Source organism: Cygnus olor, chromosome 1 (assembly GCF_009769625.2).
Source record: "Cygnus olor isolate bCygOlo1 chromosome 1, bCygOlo1.pri.v2, whole genome shotgun sequence".
Taxonomy (NCBI): domain Eukaryota; kingdom Metazoa; phylum Chordata; class Aves; order Anseriformes; family Anatidae; genus Cygnus; species Cygnus olor.
Genome location: NC_049169.1, coordinates 38,204,981 through 38,225,606, shown reverse-complemented (window position 1 = coordinate 38,225,606; position 20,626 = coordinate 38,204,981). Strand labels below are relative to the sequence as shown.

Genomic DNA, 20,626 nt, shown 5'->3' with positions numbered 1-20,626 from the left:
AAAATTCTATTACTTGTTTTTAAATACAACACCAGATTCATCCTCTGTTTTAGGTTGCTGGACTGAATGCTGTTAAACCAATGCCCCCACCTGAGGCTGACCTCTTTCCCCAGTACCTGGGGACAGCGGTGACATTCAAAACAAGCAACCCCATTTTGGTACAGTTCCACAACTGGCTTCATGCAGGAACCACACCGCCTTAACGCTGATTTCTCTTGAAAAAAGTTACAAGATTTTTAATCTTTTCCATGACCTCGAGTATCTGGAAACAAAATCAGTGTCAAACGTTTAAGGACACAGACCACTCTCTGCAACTCACTTTCCATCTTTCCCCCCGACCCTCATGTTTCCTGTCCTATTTTTCCTTTCAAAGCTTTTTACAGAGTGACACTAAATATGAATTCATTTAATTTCAGATTTGACATCCTTTCTGCTTCGCAGTTTCCACCCTTGCATACCATGTCCAATATTGCTTGGTGTTTAATTACATCTGGCATTTAGCCTGTGAACAGTGAATTTTTGCCATGCAAAAACACAAGCAGCGAGCACAGAATGAAATTTGAAGCAGCCTATTTCACCGTTTCCTTCATGAAGAATACTGGGGACTGGGTTATGTCAAAGAGGAAAAACATGCTTTAAAAGATACTGCACAAGCTGTGCATTCAATCCCATTTAAAACACCCCCAAATAATGGCAGAAGTAGCACTACCTTTACTTGCCCAAACGTTTTCTGACAGAACCTGAAGCTTACATGCTCAGCTCCTTTGAAAGCCAGCAACACCACCGAACTTCTGTTTTCTGTTTTTCTGTTTGCCCCGGGATGAGCCATACAGCATGCAACCTGCCCCTCCCTGAAGCTCATTCCAGCGCATCTTTCTCTTCTTTTCAACTCTCACAACTGGAAATACCTGAGGAAAACACAGCCAAGTCCCTACAGACACGTTATGATAGGCAGTTTTTCCAGCTCAGAGTTTTTGAGCAATGTTGATGCTGACGGTTATCCTGGAGCATCGACCAGTTCCACCAGGATACTGTCACCCCGGAGATTAAGCACAAACCGAAAGTACAAAGCCAAGCTTTTCAGGTTATACGCATACAATTTCTAAGTAACTCAGGACATCCTGTGCTCGCTAAACACAGACATCGCTGCAACAAAGCCGCTTTAATTTTTCTGCACAAAACAAATTTTTCATCAAAGTGGAAGGCACTGGAGACAGCAGGCAGACTAACAAACAGAGAAACCAACTCACCATGTAGGCGAACTGCTGCTGAGTAAGATAACAATTGCTTTATCACCATTTTACTCCTTGCAGAATAGCAGTGAAGGTGGCTGAAGTGATCCTGCAATCTGCAGTTCTGCTGATAGCTGAATCCTGCCCATCTCCTAACGGGGCAGTACAACAGATTAAATGGGTAACTGATTCATCTGATGTGGCAAGCCCCGCGTCTTCAGAGTTGTGATGTAATCCACGGTGGCAAATTCTATATGATTTCAGAATCCTGGTATCCTACTTAAGACTTAAAATAGCCCATACTATGACCTTCTATTTATTTTGGCTAGCCTACATTCACTACCACGAAGCCAAGTTCTTTCAATTGGAAAACAAAACTTAGGTTTCTGGAACACGGGACTCCCACGTACCAGACCTCACATGCACATAAGAGATGCAGCATCAAAATAAAGCGTTTGCCCTGAACTAGTAATTACTGACTGTGGTCAGCTCCAAGAGACTCGTTCCCCCAACGGTCGCAGAACGGTCCTATTCACTTTGTAATTATTTGGAGAAAAAATAGACGATTTCTGTACATCAGCAAAGACTGACTAATTCGCTTTGATGTCTGAAGACAGAACAGATGTAAGAGGTGCCAGAGCTGGAATATTCTCCCATGGAAACAGAGCGCTTTAAAGGGATACGTGTGCTCAGCAGAACTGGAAGAAACCTTGCCTCCTTGCCTCCCCACATACGCTGCCATCCTTCGAATCAACTCTTCTTTCAGACGTCCTGGCCTCGCGCAGCCTGACGTAACAACGACTCGGCCCCACGCTGTGAATGTATTTTGGAGAGATGGTGTTAAGGTCGGCCGTAATCCTCGCCCTTCTTCCATTTGGCAATGAGAGTTAAGAAAATTAAGACTGAAGCTGCATCAGTACCGTAAGGCAGAAAAGGCAGCAGTGCTCGCTAACAGAGGTACTGGCAGGAAGAACAAAACACCAGTGCTAACAGACCATCACAGAGCTAAAAACTACAACAAAGGAGATCCAAGAAGAAGCTAAACGTGCTGAGAAATAGTTTGGTGCCACTGGCTGCAATTATGGAAAACACAACGAACGGCAGAGGTGAAGTTGCCGAATCTAGTTTATAACTTCATTTATGCTAACAGGTGGAGCTTTACCCCAAGATTTTTATTAAATGAGCATGCTGTCAGGCTTATGATTGAAATACAGTATTAAACGTACACTCCTTTTCTCTCGCTAGCCCTTTCCAAGATTAAAAAAAAAAAAAAAAAAAAAAAAAAAAACTTGGCAAAACCCAAGCTAAACTGCCAGCCTCCTGACTCCTGTGAAAAAAAAATTATCGCAACCACACGCAAGCTTCGGCACACCAGCCCGTAGCTTCTGCGTGCCGCCCTCCGAGCCCTCTTTGAAGGCGTGATTAGGAGGGCTGATGCACCAGCACAGCCAATTCCTCCTCTCTGCGCACATCACGAGCTGCCCTGGCAGCAGCATCCCTCTCCAGGCAGCTCCAGCAGGAGAGATTCTCCTTCTCCTTCTCCTCGTCCTCCTCCTTCTCCTCTCCTCTCCTCTTCCCCCTCCCTCCTTTCCAACACCCAGATTTGCACAGGTGGGTTTCAGACCTTCTTCAAGTGATGCTTCTGTTTTGCTGCATAGGTTTTGGGGAGTTTTTTGGTGTATCTGGATTCAATCTGATTATCGTAAAACAATGTCCCAAACCCACTTAAAATAAAAAGAAACAAGAAAAAAATAGAAAAGAAAAGCATTTTTTTTTAAACTAAATGTTCCCAAACAGTCTGCCTTGACAATGACCTGCCAACTATCTTGAAGAGCTGTTATGCAAAATTTGGAAATTGCATGTTAGTATTAAAACAAAATAAGCTCTACGGCTCTTCTTAAAAGCAATCACTTCAGCAAAATGCTCAACTTCAGATAAGTTAGTTAAACATTTCTTGGAACACCATTTCTCAGTAATCCCTTAAAAATAAGTGTTTTTTCCAACCGAAAAGCCCCTGCGTTCACCACTGTCACTATGTCAAAATGAAGATGGAAGAGCAACCTGAAGGGCCGGGTCAGAAGAGCAAAGAGATAACTACAGCAGGTAGCGGTGTCCTGCTAACAATGGGACATTTCAGGCCCACTTCCATGACACTGATCCTACACCTCTCTCCACTTACTTCTAGCATAGCGCTTTGAGACCCACGTTCCCTGGAAGGAAGCTTCCACCCCATCTTTTGGCGATATAAAAGACAACCACACATTTCATCTAGGCACTACATCAATACAACTACTCTATTCTACAGGTACACAGATAAAAATGACATTAAATGGAGTTTAACATCTTCAGGTTAGCGTATTAAAAAAAAAAAAAAAAAAACTAGGTCTTTAATGAAAAGGTATCTTGAAAAAAAAATACATGAGCCATTTATGCCACCATCCCCGTTAATCCTTCTGAGTATGAGACAATGTTCCTTGTTATCTTATTTAAATTTTCTCTAAAAAATTATCCCCTTATTCTAAACTTCCAGAGAAACAAGACTTAAGTTTTACTTGGTATCATTTTTAAAACAACTTACACGCATGCAAATATATTTTTTTAACTTTCTTAATAAAACAATTTCTCCAGATCCGCAACACCATGCTGTTTTCTGTGAATGTCTGCCAAAATAACTACATCCTTTTAAAAGAAACAACCAAAACATCAAACTCCAAACCGCTGCATTAGGTTAAACAAGCAAGCTGCACTAAATTGTTTTAGTCTTGGAAACTCCAAATATCTTTAAAAATGCCCTCTGAGAAACAACACATGTGAAAGTATCATTTTTATGCAACAACAAAACAGCAGAAACGGGACTGAAGTTTTAAGCATCGTTGCTACAGGAAAGCTTTTTGGATACAGGATCAAGGAGAAAGGCAAGGAGATGGGAGAATAAAGCAAAAGGGTACAACAATTAAGTCAAGTAATGGGCCCTAGGAAGAAGGGAGACTTGAGCTTAATTCTTGAAAAGGATGCCTGGCTTCAAACTGTTGAAATAGTGAGTCAGCTCTCTAATATTTAACCACAAATGCCTCCTAAAACTTGAGGCCCACAGCTCTTGCCAATTCTTCAAAGCCAGCAAAGTGCCAAATCTGCTAACTAAGTGGCACTGAATTTATATTTTGCATTATTCTGATCTCTGAAATAGCGTTCATTCCAACATTTCAGGAAAGGTTAAGTTTTGCTTTTATGTTTTTGACATGTTTTGCAAATAGTCTTCTAATACATTAATTAAAATTACATTTAAAAGCCTGCAAGGTTTGCCTTACCCAAATTAAAAGCAGACACAGTAACACATTATCAAAGCTAAGACCATGCCACTGTGTTTTCTAAAAAATAAATAAAAAAAATACTGTTTTGGTATGTATTCTCAACTTGTGTCCTTCCTTATCCATTCATTGGTTTCTGTTTATCAAAAAATTGCTAGCATGTGGATGAAAGTGACCTGGCATTACCCAAACATCTTGCTTTTATAGCTGTGTTTTTGTTGTTGTTGTTTCTTGGAAAACTGAAAGTCCCATCCTTACAAGGTGTCGCTAAATCTGGGTTCTTTTAAAAATCGTTTGTCACCTCTATTTATCGCTGCTCCCTTTTCTGCAGAAAATTCCTTTCATCACACTTGAAAGACTGCTGAATTTCTTAGCTCAGTTCACATGCCTCCTCATGTGCTTCTCACACATTTCTTCTTCCCACTTTAAGGAAGAATTCTAACTGCCATTTAACTCCACCTCCCCTACGACCTCAGCTTAGGGTGTACAAGGGGAAGATTAACACTAGCTATTTGCATTCTCTGCAAAAGCTGGACTACGTAGACTTCACCGGTAGCTGATGAGAAGCGAGATCCATGATCTTAGTTAGATCCATAATCTCGTTACCACTGAATTACATCTGTCGAAAAGCAAGTAGGTTATTTTTTTTCTTTGCATTTGCAATGAAAACGAGCATATGTACATCTAGCATGGCTGATTTCTTGAACCATCCTAACCCGTCCATGAGCTGAGCTCTACCAAGTGATTCACATCCTAATCTTCCCAGCAGATGTAAGTAAAACCCAAACCTAATCATATTTGGGCATCAAAGCAACCCTTTTCTTCTGTTTGCTGCTGAATCTCTTACTGTCAATTTACACACAATTAAATAGCACTTCACCCTTTACAACATCTTCATCTGTTTTGAGTACTCCTTGGTTAGTGATTTAACAGACTCCCAACTAGCCTAACTGATACAGGCCCTAAAAAAGTTTTATTTTTCCTATCTGAGGTGGAAGTTACCAAAAAACTGGACTGTGATCTGCCAGTACACTGGATAGAAAACTTCCATTAAACTAAAAATCTTTATTTTCTTAGTGTGTTACAAGTAACACAGGTTAAAAGTCCCATTTACTTGTATTATATTTTTGATTTTGAAAAAAAAAGCTCCTCTTTGGGTTTTAGAAAATGTTTATTTCTTGAACACTGCTGAAACATTGAACAGAAATTTCTGTAGCAATCCAGATCTCTCTATACAGAGCCCTACCAACCTTTATTCTGTCAGATGAATATTTCACCACTGGAGACAACTGCTGCCCAATTTTAACATCACAGAGCACCTTCTTTTATCAAAGAATTAACATACCTGCCTACAGACTCCATACTGAATTGTCCACTTTTCACAAATACCTCCTAAAGATTGTAAAGATCTGTAAAAGTAATATGAGAACGATAGGTAACATGAATGGAAATGGGAGCGTATGAGTGTGCATGTACGTGTGTCAGTGCCACAGCACCAGAACAAGGATTAAAAGCTTAGCTTGCACTGAGAAGGAAGAACACAGGTCCCCGACCTCTGCCAGTGGCAGAGCCTGGAGGACAGCAGCATCACATCATATAGATCAGTCCCCTTCCCGTTAGCTAGCCCGCAACACAGCCTACTGGCATATATTTAAAAACATTTATTACAGAAAAACAAAGGAGAAACAGACGATGAACAGCTGCCTGTCCTAAGATTTATGGAAGCTGAAAACTAAAATGACCATGCCACAATGCTGGATGATCACTAAGGGATATAAAAGGTCATCCAAAAATTAGTGTGTCACCAGCAATCAAGAGGGACCCCTGAGGTGTCACGAGGATTTGACAGCTTTCTTCCTCTCCTGTCCTGCTCACAGGGGATCCTGGCCAACACACTTGGGCTCAAGTCTTGGTCCTTGTTGAGTGAGCGGACATGAGGCTGCAAGCAAATGACATCTGTCAGAGAATGAGTGATGACTGATTTAGAGATTGGAGAAACAAGGGTATCACCTTGCCCTTCTGTAGGATCTTGCACCGAATTTTGTTACACCGTTATTCCTAAAAATATATCTTTAATCAATGCTGTAAAATAATTCCACTGAATTGCTAGTTTCATTTTAAAGTTAACTTGAATAACTATCTGCTCTCTTTTACTTCTCAAAATAATGGATTATAATGTAAGAATGTACATGTTTCTTGCAAACCCAGCCATGTTTTAAAATCCCCCAATACCATCAGCTGTGGACTTCACATTTTGCTACTACTTAGATAATTATTTTAGAAAGCCGTCATGGGAAAAAAAATCATGTGTTTTTTCAACTATATCTGTATCATGTGGAAAAGTGTTCTGGGGTGAGATGGCGGGAAATGGAAAAAATACCTGATTTTATTCTTCTTTGTGTTAAGAATGAACTCAAGACATTACTGAAGGTTCTTTCTCAGGCATCTTATAGTCCCAAGTTAGTAATTTGAAAGTCTGTTTGTACAGTGAAGGTGCCAATTTTGAAGAGCAGGATTTTACACTAAAATGAAGACTCCCTCACCACAGAAGTCACATTTAATTTTATTTAAACATGACCTTCCTTAAGATTCCTTCCACTAACAAGTGGAAGATGTCTTTTAGAGAATCACTTCCGCGGAAGGTTTTCAGGGTTAAACTCTCTACTTTGTGTCAATTCTGTGCAAGGTTTTCAGGGTTAAACTCTCTACTTTGTGTGTCAGGCAACATTTATAAGCACTGGTACCTTCAATTATACAGAAAAGCCGTAATTCTTTAAATCAAGAGTATAAATCATATTCACCACATTATACTGAAATCATCACCTTCGATCTTAAGTGGCAGATGATTTTTAAGGAGAATAAATGATCTTTATGGATTCTTGTCTTGATAGCAGATGCATGTTTTGTGATCAGCAACTGCGACGCCTGAGTGTGTGCAGCACGTGCTGCCATGCAGTGGTCACATCCTTTTTCTTCATTGCAACATCAAGATGTATTTAGCAAGCAGCCCCCACCTGCCTGTAGCTCCTCATTTTCAGCGCAGTGTTTGTAGCAGGACTGGGTTTCAGAAGTGCATATGAAGACTCAGCTGCAACCCTCTCTGAATGAGCAGAACTGCATTCAATGGCATCCTCTATGTACAAGTACACGCTGATTTTATGATTCTCTATTATTTCATGAGGGGACCTTACATGCTGCAAACATCTGCAACTTCTAGATATGAAGAACAAGGCCGATGTACTTGAAAATACCACACCAGGACTTCAAACACAGTGCATGATGAGCTGATTTGGTTTACAGTTAGCATGGACAAGTGTGTCCTTGCCTAGCCATTTTGCCAGCATCCGATGGCTATATTGATTGCCTATTTTCTCTTGTAATAGATTCATTCTAGAGACAGTGGAAGATCCCAGTACTTTATTACCATTATTAGCAGATGGAGCTAATTATTATTACCATTAACGCGGATGGAGCGCGCCGCAGAGGCACGGGGAGCAGCAGCAGCCGAACCCTGGCAGGGCTAACGGGCAGGCACCGGGGGCAGCAGGACGAAAAGGACAGCAGGGCTGCTCAGAAGCACGCCGGCACCCTCCGGGAGGTCGTCTCGTGGCAGCAGGAGGCGGCCCGGTACCACAGGCCAGAGGCGCCGCCATGTGCCCTCCTGCCCGCTCCCAGCCACAGGTGAGCGCAAACTCTCACCCATCTCCATGGTGAGCTGCTTCGTGGAGCAAGGCCAGCTGGAAACGTATTTTTGGAAGGTTGTGTTGCAGCCAGTTTAGCTTCCTGAGCTGCCTCCCTGCTGGCCCGGTGACAGGGCTGGCGAAACAGAGAGGAGGCAGGAATGTGCGGGGAGAGCAAGACTATTGCTGGCTGCTCTCGGAGCTCAGCTGGAGCGTCACGCCGAATCCCAGCTTCGTTAGCACAATCTGACCACAGATAAAGTGCCTTTCGTCCCTCCTCCTGCTAAAGTGTACCTCATCTCTGATAAATGTAAGTGAAATACATTTACTGCTACACAAGCAAAAAAATAGTAAGAAAACCACTTACACGCCTACATTTCCACTGTCTTAGGCTGTGCTTCTTAGAAATGCTCCTCGAGTTAGCCATCGCTCCCATACATCACTATTTCACTGATAGCTGGCCTGGGTTAAAAATGATCGTTTTCCTTGCTGGGCTATTCTTAATCTGCACCAGCTTCCCGATCAGGTTGGCCACGTGAGCACACAAGCAGAAGACAGGGGGTGGCACTGCTTATCCCAACAGCACCCCAAGGCTTTGAAACACTCCTGAAACTACACCCACAGATACACCTTTGTAGTTACCCTACTCTGTGTTGCGCTTAAATAAGCGATCATACCTTGCTCTCAGTGTGAAGTCAGGGGAACAGAGATGAACTCGGATCGAGGCAGTCTGTTAACGGGCAACATGAATAAAGTCACGGTTCTGACCCATCTGTGGGACTCGGTTGAATTTTAAAGCAGCCACAACAAGGAAAACGGATACCCTCCCGATACGACAATATTCTGTAAGATGACAGGTAACTTTATTTACTGAATTTAAACAGCCAATTTGCTGCTTCAGGGGATTCCAAGTCCATCCAAAGCATGATATAAAAACCAATTATTCATAGATTTTTACATCTACGGCACCATGATTGTGTGGGTGAAACCTTGGGTCTCTAACAAAGTAGCACAGTTGTTTAAAAAAAAAAAAACACGGCATGTAAAATATTTTGGCATGAAAACATTTAAATAAAAAGCCCACAAAGCCTGCTGGCACTTACTTTGACAAGAATGGAAATAAAAATAACTCACTCAATTCTAGGAACTAGATTTGTATTTTAACTTTAATTTCTAAGATTCAATATCATAAACTAGTCTTCCACTACAGATGAATGGAAGCAAAACTGATTCAAACAGATATTTAATTGACTTCTAGACTCCCTTCCAGAATTGCTTACTCCCTTCTAGAGTTACTCTCTAGGTGAAAACTCAAAGCAGTAAAACATCTATACAAAGATTTGCCTTGTAATATTTCTCTGCTCCAGCATCTTAACAAATATTTCTTTTAACTAAGGAAAAATAATTTGTTACTGTTGTTGATATTCAAACTCCTGTGAAGTACGTAAAGAATCTTCTCACTCCTTACAACACATTGCAACTGCTCAGGAAAGCCCTGGGAACAATATGCAAACAAACCAGCAAAACCCCAAGCCAGTTTTTTTGGTGCATTTTGTTGGCTTTCCGTAGGCAAGGTATGGGGGCAGAGTTTCCAACATGCTATTGAGAGCAGAGAAATACATTTGCCTATCTTTTTGAAATAAAAACAATTTCTCTTAAGAAAAGTTCACAGGGTAACAGTTCTGGAGGCAAATCCAGATCTGTCACATACCCAGAAGACGACTACACGTCCTCAAAGATCAGCTTTCAAAGGTAGCGGGCTAAAACAATATAAAAAATTAATAATTTAACTATATAGAAAAGAACTAGCCAGTTTGGGTAAAAATGTAAAACTCAGCTAGAGAGACTGACAGCTGACAGCCTCTCACCAGCAGCCTGGTGCAAGCTCAGGAGTGATGCTTTACTCACCATCTCCAGCTGACAGGTACAGAAATCCAATGCTTGACATGCTAGGAAAAAAGGTTTTTTACGTAATACTTTCTCAGCACACCAGAATTCCAAAACCAGCTCAGCTGAAACAGCGTTTTCCACAGAGAGGATTTGTTTTTACTGGTTTTAACAAAATGCAGCAGGTTAAAAGGTATTTCTGAGGAACTATTGCATATGTATTGTACTAGCTGAACACTGCCACCTGAGACCCCTGCACGTTGTTATATTTTGTGGAGAAACACGGTAATGACTGCTGAGGTGCTCTCCTGTGTTCAGAAGAGATGTGGGACACTGCCAGATCCCCGAGCTGTCCTATCCTTAGCAGGTGAGTTCATTACAAATGGATTAAGATGGGATTTCTGGATTTAGAAGTTATAGCTTAGTAAATATTTGCACCCAGAAATCACTGGTCAAATGGAAAAAAAAAAAAAAAGATTGTTTACGCTTCAAGAGGAGATAACTTGATAGGACCTTTGAGAATAAGAGATCTGTTTTTAAAAGCCATTAAGTATGAAAAACGCCAAATAATTAAACACGCAATAAATACGTGGTAATTAATGTCTGTAATCAACTGACAAGAAAACTAGTGGAGCTTTGATCTCTTGAGTAGCTCCAAAACCTTTCTGAGTACATTATTTAGGCAGAAAGTTACCTGGTTTCACTTCAAGAGTAAATGGGTGAGATGTAATAGTTTGTCTGAACAAAAAGGAATCAGACCAGGTTCCTCCTGCCCTTAAGCAACGTGCAGCTAACAACAAATGCTGGCATTACCAAGCAAAAACAGAACAGAAGAGCAAACCTCTCTTCAATATTCAAAGGTATTTAGAAGCCATTTTAGAGCAAAAACTACAGACAAACTTGGTGATAATAAAATGTAATACATCCCTTCCAAGGCGTACGTGTTATCATATCACCCTGTTGCACGTAAGACTGATGTAAGTTACAGAGCATCCGTCATCCCACTGCCGATCCCTCTGCTGGGTGGAGAAGGCCAGCCGGGTGACCGCGCCACCACCGCCCACGGTGACGGGAACAGCAGCAACCGCGGCCAGGGCCTCTGGAGTCCAGGAGGCCCGGAAAGCTCCCCGCAGATCTCACTGCCCATCCTTCCTGCGCTGATGTGACCTTTTCTCTCCCTCACAGCCTCCATTAACTTCACCCTTAATTTCGGTAGAGGCAGTTACGAAATCTTACGTGTAGTTCTGTACTTAAACAGAGGTTTTATCTAACACCCTGCTCCATGTAACCGTTCGAAGCCGCAACTGTAAGGACATCAAACATACAGCTTGATGTGTACAGGCTCAGAAAAAGCAAAACATACAACCTCTCAGGAAACTAGACAAAGACAAAACTTGACCCAGACAAAGCCTCCCGGGGAACTGCAGCTATACCTTGGGTACCGTCAGCACGCAGCACCAACAAACCCACTCCTTTTCGTAAGCCTGTAGTGTAAATGGTCCGCAATACTAAAAGGGTCAAGGGAATAAAACAATGGCCACTGACCTTGAAATTAAAGCATTTTCAAGACACGCTGTGCTAGAAGTACTTTACTTGCCCTATAGGAACTGTACTCTAAGAGAGAACATTAAAAAGCGAGTCCAAAGGTCCTTACATATGGATCTCAATCATGTGAGACTCAAATCCTTCCCGCTGCCATTTTCAAGGCTTTGCTTGTAAACCAGGGCAAAAAGGGCATCTTGTCAAAAACTCTCCCTCAATTCCTTACAAACCCAAGTCTATACAGGGGCAAGTCTGTGTGGCAAGGAGAGAAGGTAGGTCAGAAGAGCACGTGCCCAACAAACGTTTCAAAAAACAGCGCCTGCATGGCAAATGAAAAGGAGCGTGCATCACTGTAAACAGCCAGCGAGAACTTCAAGGAACAAACAGTCATTAGGATGGTGCAACTCCTGCCAACCAAACGCACAAGCTGCCCTAGCAGCCCAACGAGCTTGTAATTTTGGATATCGGCATGTTTTGGAGACGCATCAGGAAGCATGCTGAGCTGGTGCAGAGAGCTCTGGTCGTCAGCTGGCCTGAAGCATCCATTAGTTACCTCGTCACAAAACACCAGAATTATCCAATTTGCTGGTCTCTGACGCAAAAAGATCAGTCCCTACTGAAGTCACCCAACAAACGGGCAGAAGCTGATCACCTGCACCCAGCAGGACGGTAATGCGGGCACCGCCAGCTCCCGAGCACTCCTGCTTCCCCCTTCCAATGCACTGCCTACTGGGGAGGAACCCAGGTTCCCAGTGCAAGCCAGTTTCAAGCAAGGTGGAATTTACACCTGGATCTTGCAACACACAAATATAGCATTGGATCCACTATCATCTCTTCTTCTTTGCTGTGGTGGAGGGGGCTGAAAACAGGGCTGAAGTATGATTGGTATCAGATCTGTGACAACTGCCACGAAGATTATCATTCAGTAACGGTGGGGGGAAGGAAAAAAACACCACCCAAAACAGTCAAACAAATTAACAATAGCACAAGTATCTATATTATACTCTGCGAACGTTTTCCCATATAAATGTACCTATCTATATATGTTGAATAATATCTAAATAATTATAAACCATTAAAGGGTGCAATTACTATTTATATCTATTTTCCAATCTTAAGCTGCATTTTCAATTATCAGGAACTGATGCGTTCAAATTCCAAGTATTTATCTTTAATTGTTCTGGCTTCTCTAATTGATTCAGGAAAAAAGAGCAATATGAATGGCAGAACAGATGTTGTAACATGTGATTAACATCACAAGCTTGTCCAGTGATCCTGCGCAAACCATGGGGTTTCTGTTGTCTTCAAGCAACAGGGACAGACGGGACATTTCTGGGGAGAACAGAGGAACAAAATTCCTGTGAAATTCTGCATCCAAGACCACCCCTTAGTAAACCTACAAGTCAGCATCAAGAATTCAAGTTTTGCATAATAATCACTCCATCATTCTGAACTTAACAGTGAGAAGAAATTGCACAGGTAATTTTGCATCTTATACTACTCTGCACATCAAGGCAACAGTACCAATGCGGGCAGACAGAACAGGAGCAGGTTGAAAATTACCAAAAGCACATCTGTTTTACCAGTAGCAACAAATATCTATACTGAAAAGGAGCAAAAAGGTTAAAGGAGGTGTTTCTTCTTCTACTACAAGCAAATACTCATGTTGATAAGGGTCACGTTTTATATCAAAGATTTTAATGTTACAGGCAGACATTTTTCAAAAGAAATGGAATTTGAAAGCTCTTTTAACCATATACTCAAAATTAATGAAAACCTTTTAAAACCTTAGAGCTTTTCTTAAATATCCTATTTTACAATTTAAAAAGCCACATTACCTTAATCATGTCCCAGTAGCCACACCTACGTACACGTGCTATAGGAGTGACTGGAGGGTGAGGAGATGGATGTAAAAAACTCCAGTTTGCAGAAGAAATTCAGCTGTACTCTACTCACATCTCATTTCCATTAGTAGTAGTACCTATGCACCTCAACCAGAGCATTTGCTATTAGTTACATAAAGGGAACAACTAAGACCACTGCACACCTTTAAAAATAGCCAGAACAGAGTGAATATTGCTAATCAAAACAATTGCCTAGCACTCACTCAAGGTCACATTAAATATTGCGTATTAAATATTGGGCTACTGCATAAACTTTTACACTGCCAACCCCTGCTTGCTTCCCTAAGGAAAAAACAAAACAAAACAAAAAAAAAAAAAAACAATAATTTCTTACTACTCTAGTGAAATCAGTGTCCAAATGACTCAGTACTAATATTTTCATTTCTATCCCACTCAACTTACTGCTCATACTTATGTTGACACTGAAGCCCCCCCAAAAAAATGCCAAAATAAATCATTATTTTTATAAACTAAAATGGTCAAGTAGAGAATTACAAAGTGGTCATGAAAACAGCTTCATTATAACGTAAAGGGATATTACAGGGATCTGCTGAAATACCAGAATTTCACTTTTATAGAAACCTACAGAACACCTATAGAAAAGAAAACAGGCTGTAGCCTCTGAAACCGCTTCCTTTCAACTTATATATTTATATATATTTAAGTACATATAAAGCTACAGTTATCTATGCAAAGTGCAATTTCAAGCAACTACTAAATTCTGTTTAAATGTTGGGGAAAATAAGGTATATTTGAGTTTCAGGATCAAGAACAGTAATTGGTACGACTCTCTAATCTAGATTTATACAAGCAGCAATCTTACATTCTGCAACGTCTGGCAGTGCAATTTCGAACTTCCGCTCCCATAGCAGTAGAAGCATCAAAAAAACTGCAGAAATACAGCTTCAAAAGTTCCTAAATATTTAGGAACAGGAATGGCAACCATTTAGCCAGCACAGATTCTGTTTAAAAAATGAAATAAAATAAAATACTCTTACTCCTACAAAATAAGGCCATAAAACTTCACTTGAGTGTACAAATTAAGATTAAACTTCTGAGATTTAAGCCATTTCATTTAGCAAACAGAAGTCAATCCCAACGTTTTGCAAGAAAAAAGTCAACTAGTGATGTCAAGCATCCTCCCAAACTCCAGCCCGAGCCTTATCCAACTCATCAGTAAGTTTTATTTTACATAAATACACAGCATGAAACCTTCGAAAGCTTGGGGTTTGCTAAACCTGAGGACTCATTACCAACAGTTGCAGATGACAAGATTTCTGTCCCCCTTCCCAAATGATCTGCAGCACGAAGATTAATTTAGAGTAAGAACATAAGCTTTAAGCCTTCACATTAATTATCCCATTTCACCCTGGTAATCAAGTCTATCTGATTTCTTATGGCAGCAGAAGATAAATGGCCTCCTTTCACCTCAAAATTAATATTCAGTAAACTAGAGGGACAGTAGTATGTTTTAAGAGCTTATTATACTACTTAGTATTTCAAGTTAAAAGGATATCTTTGAAATGATAACTAAGTATTGTTTGAAAATATTTTGGCACTGACACAATCTGCAAAGAATAGCCCAAGTTTTAACTTAATTATCCTTTTACAAGAACTGTGGTTTGAGAAAATACAACAACTTCATAAACATAATAATCGCTAAGCGTAATAGCCTTTGGCAGTACTGTTCCAAAGCAAGTTTGGGTATTCCAAGATAAACCATGACTCCTATTCTTTCTCTCTGTACTTTTGCAGTTAATATAGAAAATTCAAAAGCGAATGAGAATGTGTGTGTCAGACTGCACAAGCAAACAAAACGCTTCTGTCAAAGCAACACGTTACATCTAGCGATAACTGAATTAGTCAACAGCAACATGTTATGGAAACTGCAAGCCAACAACAGACTCTGCAAAAGCTACATTATTTTACAAAAGAGAACTAGGAAGGAACTAAAGAAATGTTAGAGCCGCAGAAGCAGTGTGAAATAATCATTATGTAAATACAATGCACTTGAATCCAGGTATTATATCCATTTATTGCAATTCCTTTGTTTATACTAGAAGACACTCTCCCCAAAACAAATCACAGAAGCTACCTATCCCCACATAATAGTGCAGAAATATTGAAAGTGATTTAGAACTAAGAAACACCATCATTAGCTACTGCTAAGACAGTAAAACACTGTAATTCAAACTTTATACGTAATAGGTGATATTACACAGGCTAACCTAAGTCAAGCACCCCCCAAATGTAGAATATTCCAAAATTCAAGTTTCTTCCTACTGATTCCCGGTCCCTTTTCTTTATCAGGTAGCATTCGATCCCCTGGGCTCTTCCACTACCTCATCTTGCCCAGCTCCTACATCTTCTGTTCAACCCCACCAACCTTTACACTGCTCACGTATGTGGAACACCCCAGATTTCCGCAGGTCCGGTTCTGTATCTGAATCAGATGAATTTTCTGTTATATCTGATCACCATAACACACTCATAATTGGCTTGTTCTACAGATAATATGCACTTTTACACCATTGTACGACTCAGCAGAAATTATTTAATCCTTAGTGTTTCTAAGATTGTGAACCTGACATCTCCAGGCTCCTTCAAATAACCTACTCATTTACGTCGACTACCTGAAAAGTGCAGATCAATTTCTGTACATTACCCCATAAACTACAGTAAGAGAATATTATCTTTTTTAATTTAGAAATAAATATTGCTTAACAAGTATCTGGAAAATAACTAGAGAAGCAAGAACATTATGCAAAGCGTGTACACTGATGTTTCTTTGCAAGGAAAGAGGACTTTTAATTTAGGTTACTTAAGTTACCATATATATATATATGGTATGTATGTTATGTATGTATGCGTAACATCATAAGTGAGAGGGCAGCAAAACGTAGTGCAGAAGGGAAAACAAACAGTTGGAAAACTTTTAAATAATATAGCACGGAACCACAGCCAGAGTACATTCATCCCCCGCTTCTGCTGTGCCAGCGGCTGGAAGCCTGTGGTATGCTGCAAGCAGGGCTCGTGTCAAACTCTGAAACCTGCCCAGTGCTGCACGCTGATGCAAATCTGCTGCTACAGCAGAAACGGCGACTACCTCCCCATCGACAGGAGGGTCACCAAGATTTTAGCTTATTTACAAGAAGGGACGGAAGAAGCAGAATCTGAGAATTTCAGTTCACAAGAAATGAGTGAAAGATTAATCCTAGTGTGCAGCTGCTCTCTAAAGCAGCTAAGTCCTTTCTGTACCATGGAATAAAGTTACATTTTGTGTTTTAAAGCCTCCGTTAACTCAAGCAATTTGCTTCCCTGTAGGTAGCAAAAAGCTTAAGTTTATAAATAGCTGCTAAATGTTATTCTCAACCCAAAGCTTGCAAATGGAGGAAGCTTGGCCTTCAGTATCTAACTCCTCATGGCACGCCAGATTATGTTTTCTGATGTACCTCCTTCTGTGATCAAAAGTTTCCCTTATTTCAAATTGCACTCCCAGATATCAGGGCAGAAGCTGATCAAGCACCTTTGTTATCACCCAAAATATATTAATTCCTGTAGGTCATAACCAGCTTCTAGACACGTCTTTCAGGACAGATGGATCATTTGGAACTGTGCAGAAGGAAAACTCATTATGTTATCTGCAATCAGGAAGATGTCGGTGAAATACAAAATGTTCACTTCAGAAGCTTCGCATTTTATGGAGCAGGAGGTAGAAGTAAACTAGCAACCTTTACAAATTGTATTTTAATTTAAATCACAATCTGCCTTTGTGCCCTCTGCTCCACCAAACAAGCTCTGATTTTCCTTTCAAGTGATTCCTCCTCTTCTCTGAAGTTTCCTCCCCTTACTTCATGGAGTTCCCTGGTTTCTTCCTCACTTCCCCCCAGGCTAAGCTCCAGAGCATCCCCGCCTGTGCTGCAGTCACAACAGCAGCCTCACCACCGTACTGCGGCAGCAGCACGAGGAACGATGCTTCCAAAGGGAAGTCTTGGGCTTCTCACAGGGTACACGTCTGCCCTCCCAAGGAAACCCACCCTTCCCTTTCAAATCGCCTGTTCCAATACCTCTTCACACCAATCACCGCTAAAGTACATTCAGCTTCTTTGTCCATAATGCACGTACGTAATGTTATCTGCTTTTATTGCCTCCAGGATTCTGTTCAGTAGTGTGATGGTCCACTGTCCACTTGACTGAAAGTCTGTAATGATGGAAAGAACTGCAAGGAAACGCATCAATAATTTAACAACTCAAAATATCCAGTAAGCTTGACTAGCACACTATTAGAGTGCTATTTGCACCAATACACTGATCAGCCTGTGCTAATTCTTGCTGTGCAGGCTCTCAGAGGTAGGCTATATAATAGAGCTAGGTAATTCATACGCCAGCTTCCTGCCCACTCACTCTGCCCTGCAGACAAGCCCCAGGCGCGCTGTAGGTACGGCACTGAAACTCTGACCAGAAGCGACTCAGCTATACGCCTGTCCCCGCGAGGGTTGTTACTGAACGGCTCTTAGCACATCCCACAAACTCTTCTGTAACAATTAATTACTTCGCCATGATCTTGATCGAATGCAGTGAAGTCACCCTGAAGAGCACCAGCTGAACAACTAGTTCCATACAGCCACACAACTCTTGCAGAAGCTTGCAAACATCAAACAGGGATCACAAGCACATCGACTTCGTTAACTTTCCACAGTCTAACAGCCCTACCTCTGTAGTATGTTTTTTTTTTTTATTCAACCTGAAAAACATTAATTCTTGGCTGCTAAGGTGCTACAGTTTTTTTTTTTATTATTATATCCACTAAACAAAGGTCAAACTGGGTAGAACAAATTTGTATGGCTGTGTCAATTTTACTAATTTTTGCAACAGATGTACGGAAGTGATAGCTGATTTCTTTAATCTCTGGCACATCCGGACTTCCCTACCCCGCCACCAGATAGCCCAGGGAACAAGAAGTAATCACAAGATCCTCAGAACTCATTTGAGAGTTTCTCCGAGAATCACCAGCGATGACACTTTTGGCAAGTTTAATTCCATGTGCAATGTCACGTCACTGCTACAGATTCATACCATTAATAGTGACATACCACCTTAGATGAAACACATCTTTTGGACCAACAGTAGCTTAGTTAGTAAAAGACCAAAAAAAGCACTAAGATATATGTATAAATAACACACAAAATCTGCACGAAAAATCCCGGAACACCACAAAACCCCCCAGTGTAATTCGTAACATAAGGTGCAGGCTGACCGATACACCATCACACACTTTTATAGGGAAGCATTTACACTTTTCCTGGAACTAAAATGAAGTTCTGGGAAGCAGCAAACAACATTTCCAAGGCAGGAGCTGATGTATAAATTCCCTAACCTCAGGAGGTGCCAGCCCTACCCTACTCAGGAGACAAGCACTGAACCACTGACGCTCAAACCAGCTGCTAATTGCTGCAGTTCACAGCAAGATTTTTGCCATTTAAAGCAAGCGAACAAAAATCTGTAAGGCATACTGTAAAATGATTTACAAACAGTTTGATCATCTGTGTACATGATGGTTGTGTAAAGCAAACAGAAGGAAAAAAAAGTGCACCGGCTGCTTCAAGCTATGCTGTCACTACTTTTGAGTTAAAATAAAAAAGAAGTGCTGACATCCAGTTTAACTATTAACACTTCACCCAGCTGTGGAGCAGCTGGACAAAATCGTGCCATTCAAACTTAAAAACATACTTAGAGGAGAGTGTGAATGATCTACTTACTAGCTTTGTATCTGCACCAGCACAGAAGTTTAAATCTCTGTAAAAAATTGAATTTCTATAAAAATAACTTTAAAAGTAGAACTCCACAGTCCCAAATTACACACCCTAAAGATTCCTCTTCTTACGGAGTTTTCTTCTCCACATCTCAGCTTGAAAAGAAAATGTGATGGGATTTTAGCATAGGGCAAAACCATCTCGGCGTCTCAGTTTCCAGGATTTTTACCATATCTCTATTCAACATTTTTAGTCCCACCAGTAGCTTAAAAGTGATATATTCACAAATGCAGATTTGAAACCCAAAGAAAATTTAAATACAGTTTGTTTTTAGGGTTAGCCTGTGAGGAACTTGGCAAGAGTTTAGCTTTTAACATACAAAATTCAACATCAAACATTTTGGTGACAGTTTTAGTTACATTCTAGTTACAAATACAGGCTCACATGCTAAAGACGACACCCCCTTATTCTTTCTCGCCTTATTTTTAAATGCTTCTTTATATAATATCCCTGAAGTTGTAAAAAAATCACAAAATCACCCACCTCAAAATAGCCCATTCATAAGGATAGGTAACCAACGATCTGGCCTCACGAAAATTCTGTTTGGTATTGGAATTTATACACGTAAAGTATGTATATATTTGTCATTATTATTATAAAGCATGTATATATTTGGATACATATAAAGCAAATTCTCTCTCAAATCACTAACAGCTGACTCACAACGTTTACTATTTGAAGTAATATACAAAAATACTTCTACTGTTCATCATAAACCATTTGACTTTATTATTCCGTCCTTTCAAGCATTCTTTTTATTTACTTATTTTGTTTTCTGTTCTGAAGTGAAGAATAGAAACACGTTTCTGAAGCTACGCTTCCTTGGTACAGCGCACTTGAGAAATAACGTATCATATGCAACAAACCTAAAATCTAACTACTTTAAAACCTCATTAGTATGGTGTTTCACTTACTCCTCCTTAGCTGACAGGGAAGTTTCATATAATTCATTATACAAAAGTTTACATTCTTTTCAGCTCCTGGGCTGTGTCCAATTTTTGACAGTCTGGAAGCTAGCATTTCTACACACTAATGATGGAGGAGAACCTAAAGCTGAATGCACCCGAATGACAGAAGCGAGCTGAAGATTTTGTTTCCATGAAAGGATGAACGGTGGATGTCCCTTCCCCATCCCCCCCAATAATTTTAGCTAATTATCAACAACAAAAGCCATGTTAACTTGCGTAACTCGACTAGAAGAAAAAAACCAACACATCTAGGTCACAAACTTTTATGTAGGGCATTGGAAAGCAACAAGAA

The 20,626-nt window shown here is 40.5% G+C and overlaps 1 protein-coding gene and 1 long non-coding RNA gene across 4 annotated transcripts in view; one reads left to right on the top strand and one right to left on the bottom strand.

The window, feature by feature from the left end:
• Nucleotides 1–20,626, bottom strand: part of FRS2 (fibroblast growth factor receptor substrate 2) — a 50,248-nt gene that overhangs the window by 25,028 nt on the left and 4,594 nt on the right. The window contains exon 1 of one of the 3 annotated variants that reach the window (XM_040553116.1): nucleotides 1,251–1,386. The exons of the other annotated variants lie outside the window; for them this stretch is intronic. The gene's annotated coding sequence lies outside the window, so the exon portion shown is untranslated. Of the gene's footprint in view, nucleotides 1–1,250; nucleotides 1,387–20,626 lie in introns of those variants that run through there. 3 annotated transcript variants of the gene reach the window in all.
• LOC121068085 lies at nucleotides 2,269–13,378 on the top strand. The gene is made up of 3 exons (XR_005818599.1): nucleotides 2,269–2,338; nucleotides 7,924–10,474; nucleotides 12,852–13,378. It is a non-coding gene; the product is annotated as an uncharacterized LOC121068085 (long non-coding RNA).